Source organism: Microcaecilia unicolor, chromosome 5, assembly GCF_901765095.1.
Source record: "Microcaecilia unicolor chromosome 5, aMicUni1.1, whole genome shotgun sequence".
NCBI lineage: Eukaryota > Metazoa > Chordata > Amphibia > Gymnophiona > Siphonopidae > Microcaecilia > Microcaecilia unicolor.
Window position 1 is genome coordinate 363,346,784 of NC_044035.1, and position 27,304 is coordinate 363,374,087.

The following is a 27,304-nucleotide window of genomic DNA, read 5'->3' on the forward strand; positions in this document are numbered from 1 at the left end:
GCGACTTGACGACCCTGAATAATTTTGTGTCATCGGCGAATTTAATTACCTCACTAGTTATTCCCATCTCTAGGTCATTTATAAATACATTAAAAAGCAACGGACCCAGCACAGACCCCTGCGGGACCCCACTAACTACCCTCCTCCACTGAGAATACTGGCCACGCAATCCTACTCTCTGCTTCCTATCTTTCAACCAGTTCTTAATCCATAATAATACCCTACCTCCGATTCCATGACTCTGCAATTTCTTCAGGAGTCTTTCGTGCGGCACTTTGTCAAACGCCTTCTGAAAATCCAGATATACAATATCAACCGGCTCCCCATTGTCCACATGTTTGCTTACCCCCTCAAAAAAATGCATTAGATTGGTGAGGCAAGACTTCCCTTCACTAAATCCGTGCTGACTTTGTCTCATCAGTCCATGTTTTTCTATATGCTCTGCAATTTTATTCTTAATAATAGCCTCCACCATCTTGCCCGGCACCGACGTCAGACTCACCGGTCTATAATTTCCCGGATCTCCTCTGGAACCTTTCTTAAAAATCGGAGTAACATTGGCTACCCTCCAGTCTTCCGGTATTACACTCGATTTTAGGGACAGATTGCATATTTCTAACAGTAGCTCCGCAAGTTCATTTTTTAGTTCTATTAATACTCTGGGATGAATACCATCAGGTCCCGGTGATTTACTACTCTTCAGCTTGCTGAACTGACCCATTACATCCTCCAAGGTTACAGAGAATTTGTTTAGTTTCTCCGACTCCCCCGCTTCAAATATTCTTTCCGGCACCGGTGTCCCCCCCAAATCCTCCTCGGTGAAGACCGAAGCAAAGAATTCATTTAATTTCTCCGCTACGGCTTTGTCCTCCTTGATCGCCCCTTTAACACCATTTTCGTCCAGCGGCCCAACCGACTCTTTGGCCGGTTTCCTGCTTTTAATGTATCTAAAAAAGTTTTTACTATGTATTTTTGCTTCCAACGCTAATTTCTTCTCAAAGTCCTTTTTTGCCCTCCTTATCTCCGCTTTGCATTTGGCTTGGCATTCCTTATGATCTATCCTGTTACTTTCAGTTGGTTCTCTTCTCCACTTTCTGAAGGATTGTTTTTTGGCTCTAATGATTTCCTTTATCTTACTGTTTAGCCACGCCGGCTGACGTTTAGTCTTTTTTCCCTTTTTTCTAATACGTGGAATATATTTGTCCTGAACCTCCAGGATGGTGTTTTTAAACAGCATCCACGCCTGATGCAAGTTTTTTACTCTGCGAGCTGCTCCTTTCAGTCTTTTTTTCACCATTTTTCTCATTTTGTCGTAATCACCTTTTCTATAGTTAAACGCTAGCGTACTTGATTTCCTAGTTTCACTTCCTTCAATGCCAATATCAAAACCGATCATATTATGATCACTGTTATCAAGCGGCCCTCGTATCGTTACCCCCTGCACTAGATCATGAGCACCACTAAGGACTAAGTCTAGTATTTTTCCTTCTCTTGTCGGCTCCTGAACTAGCTGTTCCATGAAGCTGTCCTTGATTTCATCAAGAAATCTTATGTCCCTTGCGTGTACAGATGTTACATTACCCCAGTCTATATGCGGGTAATTGAAATCCCCCATTATTATTGTGTTGCCCAGTTTGTTTGCGTCCCTGATTTCCTTTAACATTTCCGCATCCGTCTGTTCGTCCTGGCCAGGCGGACGGTAGTACACTCCTATCACTATCCTTTTCCCCTTTGCACATGGAATTTCAATCCACAGTGATTCCAAGGAGTGTTTTGCTTCCTGCAGAATTTTCAATCTATTTGATTCAAGGCTCTCGTTAATATACAATGCTACCCCTCCACCAATCCGATTCACCCTATCACTACGATATAATTTGTACCCCGGTATGACAGTGTCCCACTGGTTATCCTCCTTCCACCAGGTCTCAGAGATGCCTATTATATCTAATTTTTCATTTAGTGCAATATATTCTAACTCCCCCATCTTATTTCTTAGGCTCCTGGCATTCGCATATAGACATTTCAAACTATGTTTGTTGTTCCTAAGTACATCATGCTTAGTACTTGACAGTATTAATTGGCAATCTTTTGTCTGATTTTTATTGTTATTTAAAGATACCCGATCTACTACAATCTCTTTTGCAACCTCACTATCAGGATACTCTATCTTCCCTGTTATGGTGATATCTTTGAAAGATACCTTATCCCGAACCATGCTCTTTTGAGCGACTGTCGGCCTTCCCCCCATTTCTAGTTTAAAAGCTGCTCTATCTCCTTCTTAAACGCCGATGCCAGCAGCCTGGTCCCACTCTGGTTAAGATGGAGCCCATCCTTTCGGAATAGGCTCCCCCTTCCCCAGAATGTTGCCCAGTTCCTAACAAATCTAAAGCCCTCCTCCCTGCACCATCGTCTCATCCACGCATTGAGACTCTGGAGCTCTGCCTGTCTCTTGGGCCCTGCGCGTGGCACAGGTAGCATTTCAGAAAATGCTACCCTGGAGGATCTGGATTTCAGCTTTCTACCTAAGAGCCTAAATTTTGCTTCCAGAACCTCTCTCCCACATTTTCCTATGTCATTGGTACCCACATGTACCAAGACAGCGGACTCCTCCCCAGCACTATCTAGAATCCTATCTAGGTGACACGTGAGGTCCGCCACCTTCGCACCAGGCAGGCAAGTCACCAGGCGATCCTCACGTCCACCAGCCACCCAGCTATCTATATGCCTAATGATCGAATCACCAAGTACAACAGCTGTCCTAACCTTTCCCTCCCGGGCAACATTTGGAGATATATCCTCGGTGCGAAAGGATAATACATCCCCTGGTGGGCAGGTCCTGGCTACAGGAGTACTTCCTACTTCACCAGGGTGATGCTCTCCTTCTAGGAGACCTCCCTCCTCCAAGGTAGCACAGGGGCTACCTGACTGGAGGTGGGACTTCTCTACAACATCCCTGTAGGTCTCCTCTATGTACCTCTCTGTCTCCCTCAGCTCCATCAAGTCTGCTACTCTAGCCTCAAGGGAACGGACACGTTCTCTGAGAGCTAGGAGCTCTTTGCATCGGGCACACACATATGACACCTCACCAATTGGGAGATAATCATACATGTGACACTCAATGCAAAAGACTGGATAGCACCCCTCTCGCTGCTGGACTGCTGACTCCATCTTAGTGTTTTTTGAGTTTTTCCGTAATTTAAAACTTGCTAAAGTATTAAGGATATCAGCCTATCACTAACTTACAGTTCCTCCTTTAAACCCCAATCTTCAAGTTCCGAAAGCACAAGCAAAATTTGTTCACTTACCAGAGAAATATCCTCTTCTCCCAGAACTTATTAGAAGGAAAGTTTTCGCGCGCCTAATGGCGCGCGGCACCTTGAGCAGAGGCCCCGAGTGGATCGGAACGGACCTGGGAGTCACTCTGGCGAAGGCTCCGAGGATATGCAGATGAGCTGCAAGTCCTCCACGGCACCTGAGAAGGCAACCGGTGGGACATTGTGCCAGTGTCTTTCGTGTATGCAACTCGTGCTTTCCGGTCCCTCTTTTTTTGCGCACCCCTTTGAATAAGATGCCCCATAACTACTGCCTTGGCATCCCATAGAATCCCTTCTGTCACCTCCCCATTATCATTGACTTGAAGATAGTCTTTTATTATATTACACACAACCTGACAATCCTTTTCCTCCGCAATCAGAATATCATTCAACCTCCACACTTGGCCTCCACACTCCTTTCCCAGTTTTTCCACTATTACCCACACTGGCGCGTGATCAGAAGCATATATGCTTTCACTCAGCTTTTTTTTATAGTCCCCCACAGTGACCGACTGCACCATAGTGCATCTATCCTAGTATATGTGTTTTGTGCATGGGAGTAAAATGTGTAAGTCCTCTGTCTGGGATGTTGTAATCTCCAAACGTCCACCAGGTCTAAATCTGCCATAAGCTTAAGAAACTTCCCCCTATAGCGCTTAATTCCCTCAGCTCGTCCCAGAGAGTGGTCTAAATTTGAGGCTGTGAAGTTGAAATCTCCCCCCAATATTATCTGACCTTTCTGAAATCTCCCCCCAATATTATCTGACCTTTCCCAAATGCACTGAGTTCTGGCCTGATGGATTACTACTACTTAACATTTATAAAGCGCTACCAGGGTTACACAGCGCTGTACAATTTAACACAGAGGACAGTCCCTGCTCGAAGGAGCTTACAATCTAAAGGACAAAAAAGTGCAGTCAATCAAATTGGGGCAGTCTATATTTCCTGAATAGATGAATAATGGTTAGGTGCCGAAAGCGACATTGAAGAGGTGGACTTTGAGCAAGGATTTGAAGATGGGCAGGGAGGGGGCTTGGCGTATGGGCTCAGGGAGTTTATTCCAAGCATAGGGTGAGGCGAGGCAGAAAGGGCGGAGCCTGGAGTTGGCGGTGGTGGAGAAGGGTACTGAGAGGAGGGATTTGTCCTGTGAGCGGAGGTTACGGGTAGGAGTGTAAGGGGAGATGAGGGTAGAGAGGTAATGAGGGGCTGCAGATTGAATGCATTTGTAGGTTAGTAGGAGAAGCTTGAACTGTATGCTGTACCTGATCGGAAGCCAGTGAAGTGACTTGAGGAGAGGGGTGATATGAGCATATCGGTCTAGGCGGAAGATAAGACGCGCAGCAGAGTTCTGAACGGATTGAAGGGGGGATAGATGGTTAAGTGGGAGGCCAGTGAGGAGTAGGTTGCAGTAGTCAAAGCGAGAAGTAATGAGAGAGTGGATGAGAGTACGGGTGGTGTGCTCGGAGAGGAAAGGGCGAATTTTGCTGATGTTATAGAGAAAGATGCGACAGGTCTTGGCTGTCTGCTGGATATGCGCAGAGAAGGAGAGGGAGGAGTCGAAGATGACTCCGAGGTTGCGGGCAGATGAGATGGGGAGGATGAGGGTGTTATCGACAGAAATAGAGAGTGGAGGAAGAGGAGAAGTGGGTTTGGGTGGAAAGACAATGAGTTCGGTCTTGGCCATGTTTAATTTCAGGTGGCGGTTGGACATCCAGGCAGCAATGTCGGATAAGCAGGCCGATACTTTGGCCTGGGTTTCCGCAGTAATGTCAGGTGTGGAGAGATAAAGCTGGGTGTCGTCAGCATAAAGATGATATTGGAAGCCATGAGATGAGATCAGCGAGCCCAGAGAAGAGGTGTAGATTGAAAAAAGAAGGGGGTCCAAGGACAGATCCCTGAGGAACTCCAACAGAGAGCGGGATGGGGGTAGAGGAAGATCCATGAGAATGTACTCTGAAGGTACGGTGGGAGAGGTAAGAGGGACGGTTTCAAAAAAGGCACCCTGTCCACTATTAGGGTCATATATATTAACCAGAGTAATGCATTGCTCACCTAACTTCCCTTTCACCGCTAAACATCTTCCCTCTTTCCCTTTGAAAATATCTTCCTGAACAAAGCTAAGAGCGGACCACACCCTCTTCAAGAAGTTGTTGAAGACCTACTTCTTTGCTAGGACCTACTCCCCACTTTACAATGCTGACTGATGCACCCTCCCTGACCCTTACCCTGCTAGTTTCACCCTGTTAGATGCTTTTCCCCGTCTGTTCCTTGTATACTTTTCTAAGTTTCCTATTTTGTAATGTTATTTAACTTTTTGTAAGCCACATTGTGCCTGCATGAGTGGGAAAATGTGGGATATAAGCGAACCATAAATAAATAAAATGTGCTTTAACAAAGATGGCAACTCCCCCCGTTTCCCCCCTCTTTCCCCCCCTTAGGGTCTGCCAGCAAAAAGTAGTTTCCCAATTGTTTACTTCTAAGCAAATATTCATCTAGTTTCCTTATATGGGTTTCCTGTAACATAATAACATCCCATTTTAACCGGTTCAGTTCTTTAAATACAGTGCTCCTTTTCCCAGGGTTATTCAGACCATTGACATTCCAAGTTCCCACCCGTAGCCTTCCCCCCCTGCATCTGGCTCTGTTCCCTCTCTGCCAGATCAGTCCCTGAGGAATTGAGCCATCGCCAGAAAGCTGCCCCTCTTATATCCCTCATTCGCTGCCCCTCTACTTATATACCTCCTATAGTAACCAAACCTCCTGTCTCTTCCCTCCTACAATTATCAACATTCAGTCAATAGATAATACTGTCATCCTGTGAGATCCAATGCTGTTCCAGCCACCATGATCAGTCCACTCCGCTGGCTTCAGATCTGCGGCCATCCACACTCGGGGACCCTCGCCCCTTCGCTCCACGCACTTTGTTCCATCCCTCTTTACTGTTCTTAGGACGGTGTTCGCTGCCTGTCTGTCTGTTCCTCTGTGATTGGCAAATCTGTGCACCCCATCTCCTTCAATGACTTCCAAGCCCCTTCAGTAGACAGTAATCTTTGGGTCTTATTACCCACTGTGACTTGCATGCCCAGGGGATAAAGCCACTTATATCTCAGTCCCTCTTTTTGCAGGTATCTGGTGATCTCCTTATATTCTCTCCTCCTCTGCAATGTCTTTCTGGCCAGATCTTGAAATATCTGGGGTTTACAATTCTTCCAGGCACTCTCACCCAGTCCCCGGTCTTTTCTCCAAATTGCCTCTTTTACTCCAAACTCATGAAAACAAACCACAATGTCTCTAGGTTGTCCTCCCCTTTGGGGACCGAGGCTTCTATGGGCCTGATCAATTTTAATGCGTTTGAAGTTTTGCCCTTCTCCTCCTGTAGTTCCCGGGTTCATAATAAAATTACACAGGTCCTGAGTTACTTTCATCACATCCTTAAACTCTGCCTCCTCTGGGATCCCTTTAAATCGCAAATTGCATCTTCAGGATTTGTTTTCTAAATCCTCCAGCTGCAATTCTAAGTCTCTTCTCAGCTGCTGTTCTGCTTTAAAATCTTTCTGCAGGTCCCACACCTCCACTGCCATATTTTCCACCCTCTCCTCTGTATCTGCCATACGATTCCCAATCTCCTTCAGCTCCTCATGCAGCTCTGCAACTGCATTTTGAATGCTGGTTCTTGTGGCTACCATTTCAGCTTTTAAGTCTTTAAACCAGTGAATAAATGCTGTCTTACCACAGTCAGCCTCTTCCTCTGTTGGTTCCTCAGAATCTCCAGCAGCCATCTTGGATCCTCTCAAGCTAGCTCATGGCCCAGCACACTTCGAGGATCCGGATCCATCCGGCAGGTACTTAAACTTGGATAGTCTTTTTCTCGCTGCCATACTTGTATACACTACAGGAGCCTCAGCACTCGTGAAATCGCCGTGTTTTTCCGGGGTTACAGCCAGTGGTGTGCTGGTAAATTTTTAACAACAGGCTCTCTCCCCGGTCCACCTCGGCGCCCCCCCGTCCACCACTGCACCCCCACCCACCCACCTCTGTGCCCCCCCCCCCCAAAAAAAAAATTGCAGAGCTGGCTATAGCTTGGGGGGGGGGGGGGCAATGCATTACTCTCTCCAGGAAAAAAAAATTAAATGATCCCAGGTTCCAATCTAATTAACATAGTAACATAGTAGATGACGGCAGAAAAACACCTGCATGGTCCATCCAGTCTGCCCAACAAGATAAACTCACATGTGCTACTTTTTGTGTATTCCTTACCTTGATTTGTACCTGTCCTTTTCAGGGCACAGACCGTATAAGTCTGCCCAGCACTATCCCCGCCTCCCAACCACCAGCCCCGCCTCCCACCACCGGCTCTGGCACAGACCATATAAGTCTGCCCAGCACTATCCCCGCCTCCAAACCACCAGTCCCGCCTCCCACCACCGGCTCTGGCACAGACCGTATAAATCTGCCCAGCACCATCTCCTTCTCCCGCCACCGGCTTTGCCACCTAATCTCGTCTAAGCTCTTTAGGATCCATTCCTTCTGAGCAGGATTCCTTTATGTTTATCCCACGCATGTTTGAATTCCGTTACCGTTTTCGTTTCCACCACCTCCCGCGGGAGGGCATTCCAACCATCCACTACTCTCTCCGTGAAAAAATACTTCCTGACATTTTTCTTGAGTCTGCCCCCCTTCAATCTCATTTCATGTCCTCTCGTTTTACTGCCTCCGCATCTCCGGAAAAGGTTAGTTTGCAGATTAATGCCTTTCAAATATTTGAACGTCTGTATCATATCACCCCTGTTTTCCTTTCCTCCAGAGTATACATGTTCAGGTCCGCAAGTCTCTCCTCATACGTCTTGTAACGCAAATCCCATACCATTCTCGTAGCTTTTCTTTGCACCGCTTCAATTCTTTTTACATCCTTAACAAGATACGGCCTCCAGAACTGAACACAATACTCCAGGTGGGGCCTCACCAACGATTTATACAGGGGCATCAACACCCCCTTTCTTCTGCTGGTCACACCTCTCTCTATGCAGCCTAACAACCTTCTAGCTAGGGCCACCGCCTTGTCACACTGTTTCGTCGCCTTTAAATCCTCAGATACTATCACCCCAAGATCCATCTCCCCATCCGTACCTATCAGACTCTCCCCGCCTAACACATACGTCTCCCGTGGATTTCTACTTCCTAAGTGCATCACTTTGCATTTCTTCGCATTGAATTTTAATTGCCAAACCTTAGACCATTCTTCTAGCTTCCGTAGGTCCTTTTTCATGTTTTCCACTCCCTCCGGGGTGTCCACTCTCTTATAGATCTTAGTTTCATCCGCAAATAGACAAACTTTACCTTCTAACTCTTCGGCAATGTCACTCACAAATATATTGAACAGAATCGGCCCCAGCACCAATCCTTGAGGCACTCCACTACTCACCTTTCGCTCCTCCGAGCGAATTCCATTCACCACCACCCTCTGGCGTCTGTCCGTCAACCAGTTCCTAATCCAGTTCACCACTTCGGGTCCTATCTTCAGCCCATCCAGTTTATTTAAGAGCCTCCTGTGGGGAACCGTGTCAAAAGCTTTGCTGAAATCTAAGTAGATTACATCCATAGCTCGTCCCTGATTCAATTCTCCTGTCACCCAATCAAAGAATTCAATGAGATTCATTTGGCACGATTTCCCTTTGGTAAAACCATGTTGTCTCGGATCTTGCAACTTATTGGCTTCCAGGAAATTCACTATCCTTTCCTTCAGCATCGCTTCCATTACTTTTCCAATTACCGAAGTGAGGCTTACCGGCCTGTAGTTTCCAGCTTCTTCCCTATCACCACTTTTGTGAAGAGGGACCACATCCGCCGTTCTCCAATCCCTCGGAACCTTTCCCGTCTGCAAGGATATATTAAACAAATCTTTAAGAGGACCCGCCAGAACCTCTCTGAGCTCCCTCAATATCCTAGGGTGGATCCCATCCGGTCCCATGGCTTTGTCCACCTTTAGCTTTTCAAGTTGTTCATACACACTCTCTTGCGTGAACGGTGCTCTATCCACTTCCATCTCATTTGTACTTTTTTTTTCCCCAGTCCATCGCGGTCCTTCTCCAGGATTTTCTTCTGTGAAAACAGAACAGAAGTATCTATTTAGCAAATTTGCTTTTTCTTCATCATTATCCACATAGCAGTTCACAGTATCTTTTAGTCTCACAATTCCCTTTTTAGTCATTCTCCTTTCACTAATATACCTGAAGAAAATTTTGCCACCCCTCCTTACATTTCTAGCCATTTGTTCTTCTGTTTGCACTTTCGCCAGACGTATCTCTCTCTTGGCTTCTTTCAGTTTTATCCGGTATTCCTCCTCGTGTTCCTTTTCTTGAGTTTTTTTGTATTTCTGGAACGCCAACTCTTTAGCCTTTATTTTCTCAGCCACTTGCTTGGAGAACCATATCGGTTTCCTTTTTCTCTTGCTTTTATTTACTTTCCTTACATAAAGGTTCGTGATATGATACAGACGTTCAAATATTTGAAAGGTATTAAATCCACAAACTAACCTTTTCCGGAGATGGGAAGATGGTAGAACGAGAGGACATGAAATGAGATTGAAGGGGGGCAGACTCAAGAAAATGTCAGGAAGTATTTTTTTACGGAGAGAGTAGTGGATGGTTGGAATGCCCTCCCGCGGGAGGTGGTGGAAATGAAAACGGTAACGGAATTCAGACATGCGTGGGATAAGCATAAAGGAATCCTGTGCCGAAGGAATGGATCCTCAGGAGCTTAGTCAAGATCGGGAGGCGGGGCTGGTGGTTGGAAGGCGGGGATAATGCTGGGCAGACTTATACGGTCTGTGCCAGAGCCGGTGGTGGGAAGCGGGACTGGTGGTTGGGAGGCAAGGATAGTGCTGGACAGACTTGTACGGTCTGTGCCAGAGCCGGTGGTTGGGAGGTGAGGATAGTGCTGGGCAGACTTATACGGTCTGTGCCAGAGCCAGTAGTTGGGAGGAGGGGCTGGTGGTTGGGAGGCGGGGATAGTGCTGGGCAGACTTATACGGTCTGTGCCCTGAAGAGCACAGGTACAAATCAAAGTAGGGTATACACAAAAAGCAGCAAATATGAGTTATCTTGTTGGGCAGACTGGATGGACCGTGCAAGTCTTTTTCTGCCGTCATCTACTATGTTACTATGTAAAGGTTCGTGGCCCTATTTATAGCTTCTTTCAGCCTGGACTACTGTCCTTCCACTTCTTGTATTTCCTCCCATCCCATCAGCTCCTTCCTCAGGTATTCCCCCATTTTACTAAAGTCAGCACGCTTGAAATCCAGGACTTTGAGTTTTGAGTGGCCACCCTCCTCTTCAGCCATCATATCAAACCAAACTGTTTGATGGTCACTGCTGCCCAGATGGGCACCCATTCGGACATTTGACACATTATCCCCATTTGTGAGTACCAGATCTAGTGTCGCTCCCTCCCTCGTGGGTTCCGTCACCATTTGTCTGAGCAAAGCACTTTGAAAAGCATCCACGATCTCTCTACTTCTTTCCGATTCCGCAGACGGAACCTTCCAATCTACATCCAGCAGATTGAAATCTCCCAACAACAGCACCTCTCTTTTCTTCCCCAACTTTTGAATATCAGCGATGAGATCTTTATCTAGTTCCTCCAATTGTGTCGGGGGTCTGTAGACAACACCCACGTGGACAGAGGTTCTATCCTCTCTTTTTAAGGTGATCCACATCGCTTCTTCCTTTCCCCAGTTCCCTGTCATTTCAGTCGCTGTGATATCATTTCTCACATACAGAGCTACTCCTCCACCTTTACGCCCCTCTCTATCCTTCCTAAAAAGATTATAGCCTGGTATGTTTGCATCCCATTCATGGGAACCATTGAGCCATGTCTCCGTGATTGCAACTATGTCCAAGTCTTCCTCCAGCATCAGGGCATGAAGGTCATGAACTTTATTGCTTAGACTGCGAGCATTTGTGGTCATCGCTTTCCATCTACATTTCCTAGTATGTGTTTCGGTTTTAGTGATTTGGGGGTGTCTTTTCTCTTTGGGTACCTTCATATCTTTCTGTTCAACCTTCCTTGCTTTTTCTTTCGCCTCAGTTTTATTTTCAGGAACATCACAGTGCTGTAGTGGAGCAAAGGAGTTCTGTAGGGGCAAGACTTGTGAGGGCGGATGCTTCTGTGTCACATAACGAAGCCTGCCTGAGCCTACTGTGAACCATCTATTCTTAGGTGGTATTATCCTTTGAGGCAGTGGTGAGAATTTGGTATGGTTCTGTGCAGTATGATTTTGTGCAGTCCTAGAATTTGCTTTAAGTGCTTTCAATTCCTTCTTTACTTTGCTGAGCTCCTGTTTTAAACTAGCAAGCTGAAGACAGATAGGACAAGCTTTAAGTCTCCAGAAGCTTGGTCTTGAAACTAAAGCACCACAATTATTACAGAGAATAAAAGTCATCTTGATTTGTTGAAATGGATATGAACAGGTGTACTATGATGGTGGTGTAATTAGGGTGGAGTTAATTTATGATACGTAGTATATTTGGGAAAGCTATATAGGAAGTGTCAGTCTTGGGGTGGGTGGGTTGTGGGGCAGGGTGGGTGGGCTTAAGCATAAGACCTATGGAATGTGTTTGCTGTAACCTATCTCTAGAACAGCATTGAAATGCCCAGAGCCACAAGTGTAAGGTAGGGGAATCAGAAAATAATCTTATCTGAGAGCACCCAGATCCGTCCTGTTCTGTGTAGAGACAAAAACCACGTGGAGAGAGAAGCTCCACCTGTGCTATGCAATTACCTTACAACAAAAGCAGATGGGGGAGGGGAGGGGCTCCACACAGTATGGAAGCAGAAGGGAAAAAAAACCACAAGAGAAACTACTACCGATTTTAAAGCACTTGTTAAATTCAGTTCTCAGATTATCAACTATCAAATACAAATAGCCAATAAGCAGTTAGTTAGGAAACACAGATTATGAGATCACAAGTTTAGCTGAGCAGATAAAAAATTAATGTTTAATATGGGATAAAATAGAAACTATCAAACACATCAATCCAATATAGTGTCACACTGGGGATTCAGATCTGAAGAATAAAATAAATTTTAAAAAATAGCCTCAGTGTAACAGGGAGTCTGACTTTTAGGCTCCACTGTAAATATTACCATCATAGGCTTCCACCACCTTCCGAAAAAAAACACAGAGAAAAACTCCCAGAATATTTCAAAAATTCTAAAGAAGTGGGAGAAAAGTCTGTGTTTAAAAAACAGAAGGGAGGGTAACACAATTTAACATAATACAGATATAAATACCCACAACACTAAATCTCACTATGAATATAAATCACCCAAATAGACACTAATTAGCAATCCCTCACTAGACTAAAATCCTCATTCAAACAGAGAAGCCTTCCTGCAAGTAAAGAAAACTCAAAATAGAGCAAAAACTCTTATAACATTGCTAGAATTGCTTAAACTTCCATCCTTACTAATGAATGGATTCTAATTGTGACAAAAAGTAAACTTTACTTAGCTCAGAACATCCAAATTGTCCTACTACTACTACTATTTAACATTTCTAAAGCGCTACTAGGGTTACGCAGCGCTGTACAATTTAACATAAAGGACAGTCCCTGCTCAAAGAGCTTACAATCTAAAGGACAAGTGAACAGTCAGTCCGATAGGGGTAGTCAAATTGGGGCAGTCTGGATTTCCTGAAAGGTGAGAGTTAGGTGCCGAAGGCAGCATTGAAGAGGTGGGCTTTGAGCAAAGACTTGAAGATGGGCAGGGAGGGGGCTTGGCGTAAGGGCTCAGGAAGGTTGTTCCAGGCATAGGGTGAGGCGAGGCAGAATGAGCGGAGCCTGGAGTTGGCGGTGGTGGAGAAGGGTACTGAGAGGAGGTTTCGGGCGGGAACGTAAGGGGAGATGAGGGTAGAGAGGTAGTGAGGGGCAGCAGACTGAGTGCATTTGTAGGTAAGAAGGAGAAGCTTGAACTGAATGCGGTATCTGATTGGAAGCCAGTGAAGTGACCTGAGGAGAGGGGTGATATGAGTAGATCAGTTCTGGTGGAATATAAGACATGCTGCAGAGTTCTGGACAGATTGAAGGGGGGATAGATGGCTAAGTGGGAGGCCGTTGAGGAGTAGGTTGCAGTAGTCAAGGCGCGAGGTAATGAGAGCGTGGACGAGGGTTCGGGTGGTGTGTTCAGCCTCTTAGGATTTTCACAGTCTGTGTGGTTTCTCCAAAATTAAAGTGTCCAATTTATATTATCCTTCCTTCTGGCAGAAAATGTCCAATTTCCTTGTTTCTCGACAGTAGGAAATCCTTCTGTTTCGCTATCTTCATCAGGAGAAATGCATAGCAGTGCATAAAAACTGCTTTACAAATTATCCATAGCAAACAATGTGCTCAAAATGGCTAACGTTTGTATGAGACGCCTTCAGAGAAACTCCACCCATAGATGACATCACTCACTTTCACCATTGCTAGCCTGCTCAATCTTAAAGCAACCACAACCTAGCAGACAGAAAACATTATTTCTCTGTTAGAAGAGAGGAACATTTCAAAATGTATAATGTCATTCAATAAAATGCCTCCCATTCCATAGGTCCATTTAATCCTTTGGGAGATACAGTTTGCAAGTAATAAATCCACTTTTGTTCTTTTTAGTGCAAGACCCTAGATATATCTCCTCTTCTGCCATTAGGTTCCAGATATTCTATAATCACACATCGCAACTCTGCAAAGGCACGATTTTTTTCTGTGCAATGCTTAGCTAAAGGCATATGAATTTTTCCAGATGTTATGGCATGTTTATGTTCAGACAGTCTCACTTTGAACATTCTCTTCGTCTGACCAATATAGCGTAAGCCACAGGGACATGTAATCATGTATATTACTGCTTTCGATATACATGAAGTATTATGTCGTAGAAAAATCCATTTTCTGTTTATAGGGTCCCAAAATGTATCAGTCTCTTCCATCATGTCACACATAATACACTTCCCACACTTAGAATGTCTGCCCTGACCGGTTAATTTCTTGATACTTATATCTGAATGACATAACATGTCAGCTAGATTAGCTCGTCTAGAATAGGATACCATGCATTTCTGCCCAGAAAATGCTTCATGGGCAGACAATATTCTCCAGTTTTTATAGATCACTTTGGCAATTCTTGGAGATAAGGCAGTATATTGCATAATACAGGCAATCCGCTGTCTCTCATCTTGTTGATCCTGAACCTTAGTATCCAATAAATATTCTCGATGGTTATATAAGGCTGTCTTTTATGCTTGTTTAATAGTTTTAGTCGGATATCCTCTTTCATGTAATTTCTCTTTCAAATGGTTTGCAGAATTTCTATAGTTCTGAGGGGTGTCACATATCCCTCTATACCTAAGGAATTGTGCAAAGGGCAAATTATTTCTGATGAGACTGATGTGTATGTAACACCGACTGACCGTAATTCATTATTACGGTATGATAGTATGCACCCAACCCACATCAGAAATAATTTGCCCTTTGCACAATTCCTTAGGTATAGAAGGATATGTGACACCCCTCAGAAATATAGCTGAGTCTAGAGGGCCATGTCACGGCTCATAATGTTAGAGCCATGGCTGCGTCAGTAGCTCACATATAGTCAGCCTCCACTGAAGAGATTTGCAAGTCTGCAACGTGATCATCAGTCCACACATTCACATCTCACTACTGCCTCCAGCAGGACACCCGACACGACAGTCAGTTTGGGCAGTCAGTGCTGCAGAATCTGTTCGGGATTTAGAATCCAACTCTACCCACCTAGACCAATTTTTCTTCTGTCCCAGGCTGCACTCTCAGTTAGTTGTTTATGGTTTCAGGTCAATCTATGTTATGTCCTCGCCGTTGCAAGGCCCAATTGACCAATGTTCATTGTTTTGAATGAGCCTGGTTGCTAGGGATACCCCACATGTGAGAACAAGCAGCCTGCTTGTCCTCGGAGAAAGCGAAGATACTTACCTGTAGCAGGTATTCTCCGAGGACAAGCAGGCTGCTTGTTCTCACGACTGGGTTGACGTCCACGGCAGCCCCCACCAACCGGAACAAAACTTTGCGGGTGGTCCCGCACGCAGGGCTCGCCCACCGCGCATGCGCGGCCGTCTTCCCGCCCGTGCGCGACCGTTCCCGCTCAGTCTTTTCTTTTCCGCGCTGGAGAGAGCCGCGTTCGTCTCTTTCTCTGTCAGCCCCGGAAACCGGCTCGCGCTTTCGCCGCGAGATTTTCTTCGTGTGTTTTTTCTTCGCTTCTTTGTTTTATTTTGTTAAAAAAAAAAAAAAACCAGAAGAACTTGTTTTCCCTCGTCTTTTTAGCGGGGGCATCTCGTTGCGGCCTTGTGGCCGCGCGGTCGATTTATTATTCGAGGTGTGAAATTTACCGCCACCATCGACGACTTTGACTTCGCTGACGCGATTTTTCCGTCGATGTCCTCGAAGGTCCCGAGTGGATTTAAGAAGTGTGGTCGGTGCGGCCGGCATATCTCGCAGACCGACACTCATGCTTGGTGCCTCCAGTGCCTCGGGCCGGAGCACGATACCAAGACGTGCACCTTGTGTCTCGGTTTATGCCCGGGCAGGAAGGGCAGGGATTCTATTCCAGGTACTTCCTTGTGGAAAAGAAAACGGGGGGGATGCGCCCCATCCTAGATCTGAGAGGCCTGAACAAATACCTGGTCAAAGAGAAGTTCAGGATGCTTTCCTTGGGCACCCTTCTACCAATGATTCAGAGAAACGATTGGCTATGTTCCCTGGATTTAAAGGACGCATACACTCACATCCCGATACTGCCAGCTCACAGACAGTATCTCAGATTCCGCCTGGGCACACGGCACTTTCAGTATTGTGTGCTGCCCTTTGGGCTTGCCTCTGCCCCACGGGTGTTCACGAAGTGCCTCGTGGTGGTAGCGGCGTATCTGCGCAAGCTGGGAGTGCACGTATTCCCATATCTCGACGATTGGCTGGTCAAGAACACCTCGGAGGCAGGAGCTCTCCGGTCCATGCAGTGCACTATTCACCTCCTGGAGCTGCTGGGGTTTGTGATAAATTACCCAAAGTCCCATCTCCAGCCAGTCCAATCTCTGGAATTCATAGGAGCTCTGCTGAATTCTCAGACGGCTCAGGCCTTTCTTCCCGAAGCGAGGGCCCACAACCTCCTGTCCCTCGCTTCCCAGACCAGAGCGTCTCAGCAGGTCAAAGCTCGGCAGATGTTGAGACTCCTAGGTCATATGGCCTCCACAGTTCATGTGACTCCCATGGCTCGTCTTCACATGAGATCAGCTCAATGGACCCTAGCTTCCCAGTGGTGCCAGGCCACCGGGAATCTAGAAGATGTCATCCGCCTCTCCATCAGTTGCCGCACTTCACTGCACTGGTGGACCATTCGGACCAATTTGACCCTGGGACGCCCATTCCAAATTCCACAGCCCACGAAAGTGCTAACGACGGATGCATCTCGCCTGGGGTGGGGAGCTCATGTCGATGGGCTTCACATCCAGGGACTGTGGTCCCTCCAGGAAAAAGATCTTCAGATCAACCTCCTGGAGCTCCGAGCAGTCTGGAACGCACTGAAGGCTTTCAGAGAGCGGCTATCCTGTCAAATTATCCAAATTCGGACAGACAATCAGGTTGCAATGTATTACATCAACAAGCAGGGGGGCACCGGATCTCGCCCCCCGTGCCAGGAAGCCGTCGGGATGTGGAGTTGGGCATGCCAGTTCGGCATGCTTCTCCAAGCCACATACCTGGCAGGTGTAAACAACAGTCTGGCCGACAGACTGAGCAGAGTCATGCAACCGCACGAGTGGTCGCTCCATTCCAGAGTGGTACGCAAGATCTTCCGAGAGTGGGGCACTCCCTCGGTGGACCTTTTCGCCTCTCAGACCAACCACAAGCTGCCTCTGTTCTGTTCCAGACTACAGGCCTACGGCAGACTAGCGTCGGATGCCTTTCTCCTCCATTGGGGGGCCGGCCTCCTGTATGCTTATCTTCCCATACCTTTGGTGGGGAAGACCTTACTGAAGCTCAAGCAAGACCACGGCACCATGATTCTGATAGCGCCCTTTTGGCCCCGCCAGATCTGGTTCCCTCTTCTTCTGGAGTTGTCCTCCGAAGAACCGTGGAGATTGGACTGTTTTCCGACTCTCATTTCGCAGAACGACGGAGCGCTTCTGCACCCCAACCTTCAGTCTCTGGCTCTCACAGCCTGGATGTTGAGGGCGTAGACTTCGCTGCGTTGGGTCTGTCTGAGGGTGTCTCCCGTGTCTTGCTTGCCTCTAGGAAGGATTCCACTAAAAAGAGTTACTTTTTCAAGTGGAGGAGGTTTGTCGTTTGGTGTGAGAGCAAGGCCCTAGAACCTCGTTCTTGTCCTGCACAGAGCCTGCACTTATCAGAGTCTGGCCTCAAGACCAACTCAGTAAGGAATCACCTTAGTGCGATTAGTGCTTACCATCTTCGTGTAGAGGTTAAAGCCATCTCTGGAGAGCCTTTAGTCGTTCGATTCATGAGAGGCTTGCTTCTGTCAAAGCCCCCTGTCAAGCCTCCTGCAGTGTCATGGGATCTCAACGTCGTCCTCACCCAGCTGATGAAACCTACTTTTGAGCCACTGAATTCATGCCATCTGAAGTACTTGACCTGGAAGGTCATTTTCTTGGTGGCAGTTACTTCAGCTCATAGGGTCAGTGAGCTTCAAGCCCTGGTAGCTCATGCTCCGTATACTAAATTTCATCATAACAGAGTAGTGCTCCGCACTCACCCTAAGTTCCTGCCAAAGGTGGTGTCGAAGTTCCATCTTAACCAGTCAATTGTCTTGCCAACATTCTTTCCCAGACCGCATACCCGCCCTGCTGAACGTCAGTTGCACACATTGGACTGCAAGCGAGCGTTGGCCTTCTATTTGGAGCGGACACAGCCCCACAGACAGTCCGCCCAGTTGTTTGTTTCTTTCGACCCCAACAGGAAAGGGGTCGCTGTCGGGAAACGCACCATCTCCAATTGCCTAGCAGATTGCATTTCCTTCACTTACGCCCAGGCTGGGCTGACTCTTGACGGTCATGTCACGGCTCATAGTGTCAGAGCCATGGCAGCGTCGGTGGCTCACTTGAAGTCGGCCACTATTGAAGAGATTTGCAAGGCTGCAACGTGGTCATCTGTCCACACATTCACATCACATTACTGCCTCCAGCAGGATACCCGACGCGACAGTCGGTTCGGGCAGTCGGTGCTGCAGAATCTGTTTGGGGTTTAAATCCAACTCCACCCTCCAGGACCCGAATTTATTCTGGTCAGGCTGCACTCTCAGTTAGTTGTTCTTCGTAGGTCAATTTCTGTTACACCCTCGCCGTTGCGAGGTTCAATTGACCTGGGTTCTTGTTTTGAGTGAGCCTGAGAGCTAGGGATACCCCAGTCGTGAGAACAAGCAGCCTGCTTGTCCTCGGAGAAAGCGAATGATACATACCTGTAGCAGGTGTTCTCCGAGGACAGCAGGCTGATTGTTCTCACCTACCCTCCCTCCTCCCCTTTGGAGTTGCGTTTTTGATCATTTTTGCTTATCATTCAACTGAGCAGGAACGGTCGCGCACGGGCGGGAAGACGGTCGCGCACGGGCGGGAAGACGGCCGCACATACGCGGTGGGCGTGCCCTGCGTGCGGGACCGCCCGCAAAGTTTTGTTCCGGTTGGTGGGGGCTGCCGTGGACGTCAACCCAGTCGTGAGAACAATCAGCCTGCTGTCCTCGGAGAACACCTGCTACAGGTATGTATCATTCGCTTTCTCCAAGGACATCAGGCTGATTGTTCTCACCAACCTGCCCACCTCCCCTTTGGAGTTGTTATTGTTGGTTTCTATTTATGCTTTTTGATTAAACTGAAGAAGCACGCTCGCACCACGGGCGGGAAGTCATCTGCGCATGCGCGGTTCACGCGCCTGAAGACTCTGGCAAAGTTCTTTTTTTATTTTGCTTGCAAAATGCCGTCCGAATACAGAGCCGACCTGCTACAGGTAAGTATCTTCGCTTTCTCCCCCCCCCCCCCCTTTTTGGGGTGGGGGGGGGCACTTGTGCATATTTCTTCCTCTAGAGCCATTTTGACAGTGTGGTACCTTTTTTACAACCAGGACATTTTTCTGTTTGCATAAATATTGCATCATGTCCGTTCATTTTTGCAACTCACCTTCTGCTTCTTAGTATCACTTCCTATCTTTTTGCAGACTGCTCCATTTCAACGCTACTATAGTGTTTTTCAAACACCTTTATAAGCACAACGAGGTTAGTGTTTTTTAGTTATCTATTGGGCTCTATATCCGATTTTTGTCTCTGGTCACTCAATTTAGAATCATAATTTGTAGAATATTTATGTTCACTTTTCATATTATCAGATTCTTATACTATAATTTTTCTCTGATCTTGTTTATAATTTTTCCTCTGGCCATGTTTATAATTTTTCTTCTGGTCGTATTTTGAATACCTAACCATTTTTGATCTAATTATTTTTCCATTCTTCATCCATTCTTTTGTATGTGTATAATTCATTTGGAATGATTCACCATTATTTTTGGAATTTTATTTATGTGTTATAGTTGTATTGTTTTTAGGAATATAAGTTTGTGTAACATATATTTAAATGTTTATATGGTCTTTGCCTTTAGACTCCTGAGACAGGCACATATGCCAAAACAAGGTGCCGTGTTGAGTCTTCCTATGAATAAAATTTGTGTTTAATCATCTTTGTCTCCCTTACATCTTTTTGGAAGTGTCCTTTTGGCTACACTACTCTTCTACTACTTATCACTGTTCATATTGTCTCACGTTGCTCCACTTTGGTGGTTGATCTTCACTAATTCCATCTTAACCAAACAATTGTTCTATCAACATTCTTCATCCCACAAAATTCTCTCTCATGTGCAAAAGTACTTTAAATACTATATGTACTCTCATGGAGTACAATAAATGTGAAAGGATAAAAGCCTCAGCACCCTCGCATCAACCTGAATTGAAAATCTTTCTGGATGCAGTGGACTTATACAGGGTACGATTTCCTCATAGGCATAAAAAACCCTTTCACAAGGAGTTGCTAAACCTCCACATGAGTTCAGTTTCAACTTGATCCATTCAAACAAACGTGACAAAATCATAAAGATATCAGACAGCTTGGTCAAAGACATCAAAATGCACATAGCGGACTATACAGGCCTTTATCTGCCGTTATCTACTATGTTACTATGTTTTGTTTCTATGAGTCAGTCGCACCAACTGTGGCCTGAGTTTCGCTATTTCAGCGGTCTCAAGGCATGAACAATCAGCTTTCTTCAGCACAAACAATCTTCATGTTACTCAGATCCTATCAACATTCTTCCCCAGACCTCTTGCCCATCCTGATGAAAACGCACTGCACATTTTGGACTGCAAAATAGCCTTGACCAATCTATGTGGCATGAACTAAAGCCCATAGGCCATCCACCCAGCTTTTTATTTCTTTTGACTCTAATGGGTGGGGGACAGCCATCAGCAAATGCACTGTCCAATTGGCTAGCAGATTGCATTTCTTTTACTTACACCCAGGCTGGGCTGACTTCAGAGCCATGGCTGTGTCACTAACCCACTCAGGAGATTTGCAGAGCTGCTACATTGTCATCTGTCCATACATTTCACATATTACTACTCTTTGGAGAAAACTTCCTGATGTGTGAGAGTCAGTTTGGTCAATCAATCCTGCAGAATCTATTTGGGGTCTAGAATCCAGCTCCACCCCTAGGCCCATTTTCTTTCTGTCCCAAGCTGTTCAGGAAAAAAAGAAGAAAAGAAAAAAATCATTAAAAAATAAAAAGGGACAGTTAATAGGCCTCATTCATTTTCTCCCATTTTATTTTCGAGCAGCCTGGTAGCTAGGAATTCTCATCTATGTGAATTGTTCTCCTGCTTGCACTCAAAATCCACAGTACTCTGTATGGATCTCCAGTCTTAACAGGAAGCCCATACAAGAGGAGGAAGCAGAGCTTGTGAGCATTCACTAACACAGAGCTCCCATATTGATTGTCACTTCTGGGCACAGGTCACAGTGGAGGTCTAAAACAAACAGGAGCAGCCCTTTTCCTGTGACCCCCATCCACTGGTTATATGCTCCTCTTTCGGTCTTGGAGCACAGTTGAGGAGCCACTGATACATTTCTGTATATCCAAGTGGACAAAACAGTAGCCATAGCAGGGGCGTAGCTACGGGTGGGCCTGGGTGGGCCCAGGCCCACCCAATTTCAGCCCAGGCCCGCCCAGCGCCAGCGCCAGCACCCATTGCCGGCCACTGCTGCTTTTCCTGTTGAGCAGCAGGGCCGGCGCTACAAAAAAGAAGAAGCGCTAATGGCGCTAAGGACGAGAAATGTTTTTAAAAAAAAAAAAAAAGCACGGCACCGTCCGGCAGGCACTGTCTCGGCAGCCTTGAGGCATTGGCTGCTGGCTCGCAGGCTCCTCCCGTCTGCGGGAGGAGCCTGCGAGCCAGCAGCCAATGCTTCAGCAGCCAATGCCTTAAGGCTGCCGAGACAGTGCCTGCCGGTGCCGCGCTTTTTTTTTTTTTTAAACATTTCTCGTCCTTAAGTTAGCGCCGTTAGCGCTTCTTCTTTTTTGTAGCGCCGGCCCTGCTGCTCAACAGGAAAAGCAGCAGTGGCCGGCAATGGGTGCTGGCGCTGGCATGCAGGGCGGGCCTCGTCGAAGAAAAGAGGGAAAACATGGAAGGATGGGAGAAAAAGAGGGAAAACAGATGGAAGGATGGGGAGAAAGAGGGAAAACATGGAAGGATGGGAGAAAAAGAGGGAAAACATGGAAGGATGGGAGAAAAAGAGGGAAAACAGATGGAAGGATGGGGAGAAAGAGGGAAAACATGGAAGGATGGGGAGAAAAGAGGGAAAACAGATGGAAGGATGGCAGAGAATGAGGGAAAACATGGAAGGATGGAGAGAAAGAGGGAAAACATGGAAGGATGGGGAGAAAGAGGGAAAACTTGGAAGGATGGGGAGAAAAGAGGGAAAACAGATGGAAGGATGGCAGAGAATGAGGGAAAACATGGAAGGATGGGAGAAAGAGGGAAAACATGGAAGGATGGGGAGAAAAGATAGAAAACAGATGGAAGGATGGGGAGAGAAAGAGGGAAAACAGATGGGATGATGGCAGAGAAAGAGGGAAAACGGAGGATGGGGAGAGAAAGAGGGAAACAGATGGGAGGATGGCAGAGAAAGAGGGAAAACGGAAGGATGGGGAGAGAAAGAGGGAAAACAGATGGGAGGATGGCAGAGAAAGAGGGAAAACAGAAGGATGGGGAGAGAAAGGGAAAACGGGAGGATGGCAGAGAAAGAGGGGAGATGGATGAAAGGATGCAGAGAGAAAGGGGAGAGACTGGAAGGATGTGGAGAGTGAAGGGACACTGAACAGAAAAGGGTAGAGTGATACAGAGACACTGGTTAGAAAGAGGGAGAGAGACATTAGATGGAAGGATCAGGAGAGAGGATAGATGGATGGAAGGATGGGGAGAGAAAGAGGGAAGACGCTGGATGGAAGGGTAGGGAGAAAGAGGTGACACTGGACGGAAGGATGCAGAAAGAAAGAGGGGAGACTACTGGAAGGATGGGGAGACTGGAAGGATGAGGAGAGAAAGAAGAGAGCTGCTGGATGGAAAAGGAGAGTAGTGAAAGACTGGAGAATAAGAGGAAGGGGCATGGGGAGAACAAGGGTGAGAAAAAGATGAAAAGCCATAAGTAGATGAAGGAAATTAAAGAATGGATAGTAAGAATGAATTAAATCAGGACAGAGAGAGAGGGGCAGAAAAATATTGAAGAACGCAAAGAAAAAGGAGAGAAAAATGAGAAATGGCCAGGAAACCGTGGCAGAAGAGTTAAGCGAAAACGAAGGAAAGCAGAATCTAGAGACTGGGAGCGACACATTGAGAAAAAGTAAATGGCCATACAAGAAAGGTAAAGAAAATCATTTTATTTTTAATTTAGGATAAAGTAATATGGTACCTGTGTTAATGAAGTTTCAGAGACCAATACTTCCTTCCTTAGGTCAGGCGAGGATACCGTAACAGCATTATACTGACCTGAGGCAGGAGATTTTGGCCTCTGAAAGCTCATTGAAAAGGGTGTTAGGCTATTAAATAAATTTTCTGAAATCTGATGCACTGAAAAGCAGCACTTTACCCTGTGTGACAAATGCATCTGATTAGCGTGACTAAATTTTGCTGGGGGAGGGGGGTAGAGAGAAAATTTTGTGCCCACCCACTTTGGGTTCAGGCCCATCCAAAATTGGCAGTCTGGCTACGCCACTGAGCCATAGTCCATCCTTCTTCACTACCAAGGGTTCTCTGTGCTTCTCCATGCTTTCTTGAGTTACGTATGTTCTAACCCTTCAACTTCAAGTGGGTCTCAAAAATAGTAGTAAAAAACAACTATTACAAAATGTGTACTGGTATAAATTGTACCTGTGGATTTTACACAGACTTTTTACCATGGAGGTGTAGCAACTTGCAGTACAAATGAGGATTTGAAAATGAAATTCACACTTATACTTTCCTTTCACCCTTACCCTGCCTCAGGCTCACCCCTTTCTAAAGAGACTGGGAAGCACATGAATACTCTTATCTCCTGAGTGGAGTGGAGTTTTCACTTTTGGAGGTTTAGCTGGTTAATTGTCATTTCTGGGTGTGTACCCTAAAATGTTTTGGGGGGGAAAAATACATGTATGATGTTTAAAGTTCTAAAGTTTTCTTATACAGATTTTTTTTTCTTTTAATAAGTTTGAATTACCATTTCTGTTCAGCCCTGTAAAGAAAAGAAGGTTGCTATCTGTTCCATTATGTGCAACTTCATTTTGGAACATCTTACCTTTATTTATTAGAAGAGAACCAAATTATTTGTCGTTTCACAAGAAATTGAAAACTTCTTTAGTTTGGAAAATTTTGATTAGGATAGAGTGATTTTTGTAGTAGATCTGATTTTGTTTCATTTCTTATATATCTTGTTGTAGCTTTAGATATTGTATAGTGTTGAAATTGTAAACTGCATTGGACCCTGAAGTGGGACAAAGTGATAAACAAGTACCATATTTATACTGATATTGAAAGCCTGCTTAAAAAAGAATGTTAGCTACAATGAAATCACCTACTTCCATATTAAATCCACCTCAAAAGTTTTGAGGAAATCACTAACTGAGTTGCGGCCATTTATGCTGACCATATCAACCCTAGTTTGGATAATTTGGTGAATTACCTTCTGTTTGGAAGGCAATTGCCCAATTATCAAAAAATGTATTTTAGATTCTTCTGATCCTAATAATTATTGCCCTACTTCCAAATTTTGGAGAAAACAGTTTTCCTACAGTTAAGGAATCATTCTATCAGGACTGATGCACTCCATCATCAGGTTAACAGTACTGAGATTTATTTGACTTCCTTAGGAGCTTCTTAGATGAGGAAAATATTACACTCATTGTTTCTTTTGACCTGTTGTCGGCTGTCGACCTTGTTGATCATCATCTGCTCCTGGTTTGTCTTAATTGACTTAGGCCTCAGAGATAGGCTTTGAACCAGTTGAGCACGTTTTGTCGCGCAACATTTTTTTTTGGTTTGGCAGGTTCATCAATTCCGCTTATTTTTTTTCTTGTGGTGTTCCTCAAGGGGTCTGTTCGTTCTTTATTATTTAACATTATTCATTAGCATTTTTATTTTTATTTTTTATTTATTTATTTCATTTGTATCCCACATTTTCCCACCTCTTTGCAGGCTCAATGTGGCTTACAATACATCATGAATGGTGGAAATATATAAGAGAATATACATTTAGTATTACAGAAGGATCTTGGTTCACATTATAATGATAAAACATGATAGTAGTATGACAAGCAGGTATTTATAAGGCAATTCTGGATGTATGTGGAGGAGTTCACATTTGTTGCATCCCATTCTTGGGTATTACTGGTCATTTTTTTGTTACATATGTGGACCCTTTGCAACTCAATCTTTTCCCTTTAAAAATCTACTTAGAGGCTGTTGATTGGGTTGACATTGGTTGAACCTTTAGATATCCAAGTTCCAGGCTGTGTGGACAACAGATAATTTTCAGATCCCAAATCGTTCTCCTTTATTATCTGGCCAACAGACTCTATTAGTCTCATTACTCAAGATTCTAGCTTGTTTAGATTCTCAACTGTCATTCAAAATGTAAGTATTGGCAATAGTAAAAGCTTGCTTCCTGGCTCTTAGTATATGTGCCACCAGACCCTACTTAGAACAATTTGTTTTGCTGACTCTGGTGCATACCTTAATAATTAATCATTTGGATTATTTCAGTGGGCTGGGTAATGGCCTTAAGCTGACCATCTGCAAAACATGCAAAACACAGCAGTTAAACTTATCCCTTTTTCCCATAAGTTTGATCATATCACTGCTTTGAGTGACCACCATTGACTACCTTCAGAATTATAATTTTGACACATAGAGAACTTTTCTCTGGCCAGTCCACATCAGATCTTCTAATTCCTTACATTCCTTGGAAATCCATTCACTTTCAAAGAAAGACTAAGGAGGCTAGGGCTTTTCAGCTTGGAGAAAAGACGGCTGAGGGGAGACATGATAGAGGTATATAAAATAATGAGTGGAGTGGAACAGGTGGATTTGAAGCGTCTGTTCACGCTTTCCAAAAATACTAGGACTAGGGGGCATGCGATGAAACTACAGTGTAGTAAATTTAAAACAAATCGGAGAAAATTTTTCTTCACCCAACGCGTAATTAAACTCTGGAATTCGTTGCCGGAGAACGTGGTGAAGGCGGTTAGCTTGGCAGAGTTTAAAAGGGGGTTAGACGGTTTCCTAAAGGATAAGTCCATAAACCGCTACTAAATGGACTTGGGAAAAATCCACAATTCTGGGAATAACATGTATAGAATGTTTGTACGTTTGGGAAGCTTGCCATGTGCCCTTGGCCTGGATTGGCCGCTGTCGTGGACAGGATGCTGAGCTCGATGGACCCTTGGTCTTTTCCCAGTGTGGCATTACTTATGTACTTATATGTACTCCTTCCATGATACATTTGCAGATTTCACGTCATTCAGCATTTCTGCTTGGCACCATCATTGTGAAATTCTATTCCTTGATACTAAGGATTGAAACTTCATTTGGCAAATGTAAATCTAGTTTGAAAACTTTTCTTCACATCAACTTTTCCTGACCGATGAGATGTAGTGGGCAGGCATTGGGCCCCTGACAAGCTGTTTTCTCTGTTTTTGTAGCTGCATTTTCCCAACTATGTTTTACTAACTTTATTCCTCTTGCTGTTTTTCTTGCACTTTAATTGTTTTTGCCTTATTTCTCATTATAATTATCTGTAAATTACAGTTTTATTTGAAAACTATTTTTATACTATTGAGAAAGGCAGTGTAGAAAGATTAAATAAACATAAGCGTTTGCTAGGTGGATTAAGAACCACATTGTTCTGCCCACAAAGTTGTTCATAAAGCTCTTGAGTTTATTAAAACACATTCAGTAGTGAGAGTGCCTACTGTGTTTTCAGAGAATTCAGAGCTTTCAGTTGAGTAAAATTGCAGAGCAGCAGTATGAATCACATTACATGTGTTCTTAACACTCCAGGATGGACAAGCAGCTGCAGTTTTGCAAAGACGTGATGTTCTGCCACACGACATGTAGTGCTGGTCATGTCCTATAGTTTTGATAGATGAAGAGATTGTTGCAAAATGGCAATTTTGGCTTACAACGATTTGGTTTTCTCATCTGGGTCAGCCCGCTTGATGATGGTGATGACATTTCTGAGGAATTGGGTGCTTTTGGTTTGGACAGCATTATGAAATTTTCTCTCACTTCATCAAGGCAAAATATGAAAGTGTCTTGTCGGGGAATAATGAGAAAAGGATGGTCCATAAGGGAGAGCCTGGTGAAAAATTTGAGAGATGTGAGGTTTCCTGTTGTTGAGCCCTAATAAACAGGAACTGAAA

At 45.2% G+C, this 27,304-nt stretch overlaps 1 protein-coding gene across 2 annotated transcripts in view; it reads left to right on the forward strand.

Moving 5' to 3' along the window:
• AP1G1 (adaptor related protein complex 1 subunit gamma 1) overlaps positions 1-27,304 on the forward strand; it is a 319,248-nt gene that overhangs the window by 225,912 nt on the left and 66,032 nt on the right. The gene's annotated exons all lie outside the window — the stretch shown is intronic.